General features: G+C 39.3%; 1 non-coding gene across 1 annotated transcript; it reads right to left on the reverse strand.

Annotated features, from left to right (window-relative positions):
• Window positions 1-6,100: 6,100 nt before the first annotated feature.
• LOC112677060 (small nucleolar RNA SNORA71) lies at window positions 6,101-6,231 on the reverse strand. The gene has a single exon (XR_003146829.1). It is a non-coding gene; the product is annotated as a small nucleolar RNA SNORA71 (small nucleolar RNA).
• Between the last annotated feature and the right edge of the window lie 135 nt (window positions 6,232-6,366).

A 6,366-nucleotide genomic window follows, 5' to 3' on the forward strand; every position in this document is an offset into this window, starting at 1 on the left:
TGCAAAAAATATTCTGTCTACTTCTCTGATTGAAGCAAACTTACCTCTTAAGACCTTTCTTAAAAATAAAAAAAAAATAAAAAAAAAAAGACCTTTCTTAGGCAATCCAGATTGCTATCTTATGTTATTTACATAAATGTAAATGCATTGTCCCCAATGCTACAGTCTTCCCAGACCTTTCCATATTAGGAACTTTAGTCTCCTGCTAATCTAAGTCTCCTTATTCACAATTATGATAGAATGAATTATGGTGAAAAGCTTCTACTAGCCTAAAATGATGCAGAACTATTTTTATGGAATAGGGAAAAACTATTTTAGGATCTAGGGTTGGAATTGGGTATAAAAGAATAGAAAGACATTCTGGAAAAGTCCATGAGAGAAATAGACATCTGTATACTGTAAGATGACAGTATACAGACAAGTGGAGACCAGTGAGGACATTTCAGTATGTAAGATATGCTAGAACTGAATACAAAGATAACATTCTGAAGGGTGCCTGGCAGGCTCAGTTGGTAGAGCATTGTACTTTTTGTGTTGGGGTCATGAGTTCCAGCTGGGTGTAGAGGTTACAAATTAAAAAAAAAAAAGACAACATTCTGTTCACAGAAGATTTGTGATAGTCTTGGGAGATCTGCATGCATTAAAGAAAGCAGAGTTGCAACAATTGATAAATACATACATGTGATTGCCTTTTTCCAGTATGGGTATGGGAACTGATGCTGGAAATACCATATATAATTCATTAAGTTTGTATTAAGACTCTTGATTGCAGATGCCAGAAATATAGCTCAAAGTAGTTTAAACTAACAGAGGAAATGTATTACCTTTTCTAACTGAAGAAGTCAAGCTTCAAGAATGGCTGGATCCAGGACTTCAATCACCTATAGACTATGGTCTCCCTTTCTCTATTCTTCCCAGTCAGCCTCATCTTCAGTCAAGCTTTCCTCATGAAGTAGCAGAGGGAAATACACATACTTTTGTAATAGTTCTGGCAAATATGGAGCAATTGACTTTCATAAGGTCAGATACCCATCCCTGACAGAGTCAAAATGACTAATTATCCAGGCTTGGATAAAACCAATAGTTCATTGTTCTAAGCTTCACTGAAACTACACAGACTAAACACAAGAGAAGGGTTGTTTCCCTAAAAAATAGAGATAAATTACTGAAAGAAAGGGAATGGATGTAAAAAAGGCAAAAATACAATTTCTCAGGTCTAGTTCTAGAATTACTGACTCCTCCAGTAATGGATTAATCCTGTTAATTAGGAAAGTCACAGCATGAGAAAGCATTGTAACGTTTTCAGTGCTCGGGTCATGTCTCAAAGCCTCCAAAGTATGATTTGTAATTTGAGCCATATAAATTATCCCTATAGCCTTTACATCATATATCATTTTTTCCTATTTGCCTTTTTTTCTACTTAAAAGTGCTCATATCTATTTTTGTTCCCAAATTTGGAAACAGTAGGCTCTCATTACATATTGGATTGGTTGATTAATTTATATGGAATTTGCCTAGAAAAACTCTTTCTTCATTTTTGGAATGGTCTTTTTCTTTTTTTTTCTTTTTTTTAAATTATTTTTTTATTTTTTTATTTTTTGGAATGGTCTTTCTCATAATAGTTTCTTTCCTGTCTTAGCTTCCCTGATCTTCCTTCCTATTTCTATGTTCTTGTAGATATCTACTATATAAGCCTAGGGCTTTAATACTAAGGGAATTAGCAAAGATGAGACAAATTATTTTTATAACAGATTTATAACCTAGCTGGAACCAGAAGTATACACATGCGGTAGGTTGAGTTTTGCAGGAAACAGACTTTATAAGCAGGCGGGATATTAGGGATTTCCCTTAGGAATTACCACTGGGAGGGAGTGAGGGCAGCAGGACTGGACAGAAGAAAATGAGCAGTGATGCTTTTACAATACAGGCCTCAGCTCATCTCACAAAATCTCTGAAACTGGCCATTCAGAGATGAACAAAAGTGAGGTAAAGAAGTGGAGACTTTGTACCCTTATAGTGCCCAGTTTTGGGGTATGGGCTGAATCCAAGAGGCTAATTTTGGGTGAGGCAGCTCCCTTCAGCTGAGGGCAATTTCATCCGAGGGACTCATTTATGGTCCCTTAGAAACACAACTGGCATGTGGAAAAATGAGAGGCTCTGTCCTGAGGGAGACTGCATGCCAGGGCCCCTCTACCACACTAAAGGCAGTAAAACCATCTAGATAAGACTGCTTGAGAAGTTTAAAGATTTGCAGAAAAATCAACATGTTATTATAAAGTCAGCTTTTATTTTTTTTTTTAATTTTTATTTATTTATTTATGATAGTCACACACACAGAGAGAGAGAGAGAGGCAGAGACACAGGCAGAGGGAGAAGCAGGCTCCACGCACCGGGAGCCCGACGTGGGATGCGATCCCAGGTCTCCAGGATCGCGCCCTGGGCCAAAGGCAGGCGCCAAACCGCTGCGCCACCCAGGGATCCCTAAAGTCAGTTTTTAAATAGAACTAGGGAAAACCACTGTTTTCCAGACACACCCTGGATAGCATCACTGCCTATACTTACTACATGTCAATTATATATACTTAAGCAATGTGGTGAAAAGTAGTATTTATACTAAAAATGATTCCCAGAGTTCAACCACGTGCATAGGGTTATAGTAACCTAAATCTTTTTTTAGCTAGAAAAATTTGTCTTTATATCATTTTGAAAAGTTGAGCTTGAAATTCCACATAAACTGGGCAGCCCAGGTGGCTCAGCGGTTTAGCACAGCCTTCAGCCCAGGGCGTGATCCTGGAGACCCAGGGTCGAGTCCCACGTCCAGCTCCCTGTGTAGGGCCTGCTTCTCCCTCTGCCTATGTCTCTGCCCCTCCCTGCTCTCTCTGTGTCTCTCATGAATAAATAAATAAACAAATAAATAAATAAATATTTTAAAAAAAAATTCCATATAAACTATTTAGTAAATAGGCCTGTGTTATAGTTTTCTTTTATAGTCACAACTTAGACCATGTAGGTTTGAATTTTTTAAAGATTTTATTAATTTATTCATGAGAGACACAGAGAAAGAGAGGCAGAGACACAGGCAGAGGGAGAAGCAGGCTCCATGCCGGGAGCCCGATGTGGGACTTGATCCTGGGACTCCAGGATCATTCCCTGGACCGAAGGCAGGCCCAGGATCACAACCTGGACCAAAGGCAGGTGCTAAACTGCTAAGCCACCCAGGGATCCCCAACTTCTCCAATCCCTTAATTTCATAATGTTTTCCTACACTTTCCCCCTTTATCTTATCCAGTAGTTTTCAATGCTTAGGATTCAACAAAATCACTTAACCAGGTTGTTAAGGCATGTGTTCCTTATCTAGAGGATGAAGCTTGGATATTTGTATTTTTAATAAATTTGCTAGGTAAATATGCTGCTTGCCAAAGTGTGGAAATCACTGATTTACCCCCTTCCCTTATCCTTTCTCACTTTCCTAGACAAAAATCTTCTAGTTTTCAGGGTCACTATCCAATTTTTAGACTGCAAATTCATTATTGAGAGCTATCTGTGCCATTCACATCTCACTGACATCATTTAAAGTTTAATGATCCTATTTTTAGCATAGAAATTCCCTTCCTGGGATGCCTGGGTGGCTCAGTGGTTGAGCATCTGCCTTCTGCTCAGGGTGTGATCCTGAGTCCAGGGATTGAGTCCCACGTCAGGCTCCCTACGAGGAGCCTGCTTCTCCCTCTGTCTGTGTCTCTGCCTCTCTCTCTCTGTGTCTCTCATGAATAAATAAGTAAAATCTTAAAAAAAGAAAGAAAGAAAGAAAGAAAGAAAGAAAGAAAGAAAGAAAGAAAGAAAGAAAGAAAGAAAGAAAGAAAGAAAGAAAGAAAGAAAGAAATGCCCTTCCTTCCAGGAGTGCTTGAGTGATGCAGTCAGTTGAGTGTCCAACTCTCGGTTTCAGTTCAGGTCTAAGTCTCAGGGTCGTGAGGTCAGGATTGTGGGGTCCAGGCCCACATTGGGCTCCATGCTGAGTGCACAGTTAGCTTGGGACACACTCTCCATTTGCCCCTTCCCCCTGTGCGCTTTCTCTCGCTTGCACTAAAAGTAAATAATTCTTTAAAACAAAATGGAATTTCCTTTCCTCCAAAGTAGTAGTAAATCAAAGTAGTTTTTTGTTCCTCCATGTTTCACACTGAGTGTAGGATTTTTATAAAGATCACTCATCCCCACACAAAATAATGGAACAACTTTTAAGCCATGAGCTAAAGTGTTCCTGTTTCAGAGAGAATTAGGAATCTAAAAGCTGTATATGGAGAAGAAAAATCAGAAGACAAACTTTCAGCACCAAGCCAAAAAATGCCTTCTTTTGGCCAATACACAAACCTTAGTCTATATCTGAGAATTCTTACTTGAGAAAAATCTTATGTATATTTTAAATCTGAAAGGAACTTTAGGTATTTATAACCCAATTTCAGAAAATTAAAGCTGGAATCAAACTCTATGAAGATAATTCCTGCATATACAGAATAGACATAACTGAACATCAGATTAGCTAACTTATTAGATAGAAGATCTCTCTAAATACAATGAATATACACAGGCCTTTAATTGTCACTCACCTCTTATTGAACACCAGGATATTTATGTTAAACATAAACTCTATTCATAATGTGGGAAGTTGTGTACTTACTGCTCAAGCCATATTAAACATCAGAGAATTCATACTGAAGACTCTATGAACCTAATGAGCATAATAAAGTCTTTAGACACCATTAAGACTTCATTACACATCAATTGCAATGTTGTAAGCCAAGATCTAATTTTACCCAGAATAACTCAAGAGAAAGTTCCTATCCCCATTCTGAAGAGTCTGAAGAACCTGATATTGGGGTAGTAAGTGAATTGCCGACTTAAATGAACAGGGTGTTTGTGACGAGCATGGGATGTTGTATATGTGATGAATCACTAGATTCTACACCTGAAACTACTGTTATGCTAAATGTAATCTAACCTGAATTTTAATAAAACCTTGAAAAATATAAATTGCTTACTTAAAAAAAAGGCTTGTCTTTTAAAATATACTTAGCAGTTGATCCAACTCACTTAGGTAATCAACTAATTTAACTCAAGAAATTAGTAGCAATTGGGGAGCCCAGGTGGCTCAGTGGTTTAGCGCCGCCTTCCCCCCAGGGTGTGATCCTCGGATAGAGTTCCCAGTCGGGCTCCCTGCATGGAGCCTGCTTCTCCCTCTGCCTATGTCTCTGCCTCTTTCTCTCTGTCTATCATGAATGAATACATTAAAAAAATTTAAAATAAAAAGAAATTAGTACCAACATAAATTAGGTGGAAAGTGACTACAAACCTCATGGTCAGTTTTAGTCATATCATCAGCAAATTGTTCCCAGGTGTGGACTGGTCCCGAAGATTGAGTGGCAAAGAACACTATTGAGGATAAAGAGTCTATGGAGTACTGTATTTACAATGTAACTCGTGTCTCTGAGGAATCTAAACTGTAACTGGTGAGAGGATGAAACAAACAGGAAGCCTGACCATCTGCTGCAGAGGTGACCCTGTTCCATTGGTCTTGGGAAGAAGCTGTCCACTTGACAGCATTTATGGGCTCCTGAACATTTCTGAAGAATCTTCAGGGAGGCTTCCAGCTAGCGCAGTTCTCCAGTTAGCTAATAAAGATGCCTTTTTACTTGAGACCAAGATCAGCAACTTGAAGATTTAATGTTATGTGTTGATAACAGCAGCATTCATGGGAAGTTAAGACATAGGAAATAGAGGTGACATATATGATAAATATAGTCTGTAAGTAAAAACCCTACTTGAATGGAAGTCTACATGGCCAGTTCTTTATAGTGATTTCCCCAGGAATGCTGGTTCCTCCCCATTTTTTGATAAAAACTTCAAATAAGGTTTTATATTTTATTTAATTTATTTAAATTAGAGGCCAGTGTCAGAAGACCACAACTAACTCAGACATGCACTGAGGGAGGACCCACGCTCATGCTCCCCCTTTAAAGCCTCACAGAAACAGAAACCAAACTGAACCTGAGAGAATGCAAGACAGCAGGTGCCAGGAAGCACCTGAAAGGCGGTGAAGAAGAGGAAGTGTGGGAAAGCCCCAGAATTTGGAAGAGACGGGAGTGGACCCTCCAGAGGAGGAAGCCCTTCAGCAGCTCCTCTCCCTGCACTATCAATGACCAGGACACTGACAGACCGTGAGCACTTTCGAATGCAATTGCTATATTTTATTTTTAAAAACTGATTCATCGGGGCACCTGAGTGGCTCAGGTCATGATCCCGGGTCCTGGATTGGAGCCCTGTGCCGGAATCCCTGCTGGGGGTGTGGGTGTGGAGGGAGTGTTTGCTTCCCCC

Source organism: Canis lupus, chromosome 26 (assembly GCF_003254725.2).
Source record: "Canis lupus dingo isolate Sandy chromosome 26, ASM325472v2, whole genome shotgun sequence".
Lineage (NCBI taxonomy): Eukaryota > Metazoa > Chordata > Mammalia > Carnivora > Canidae > Canis > Canis lupus.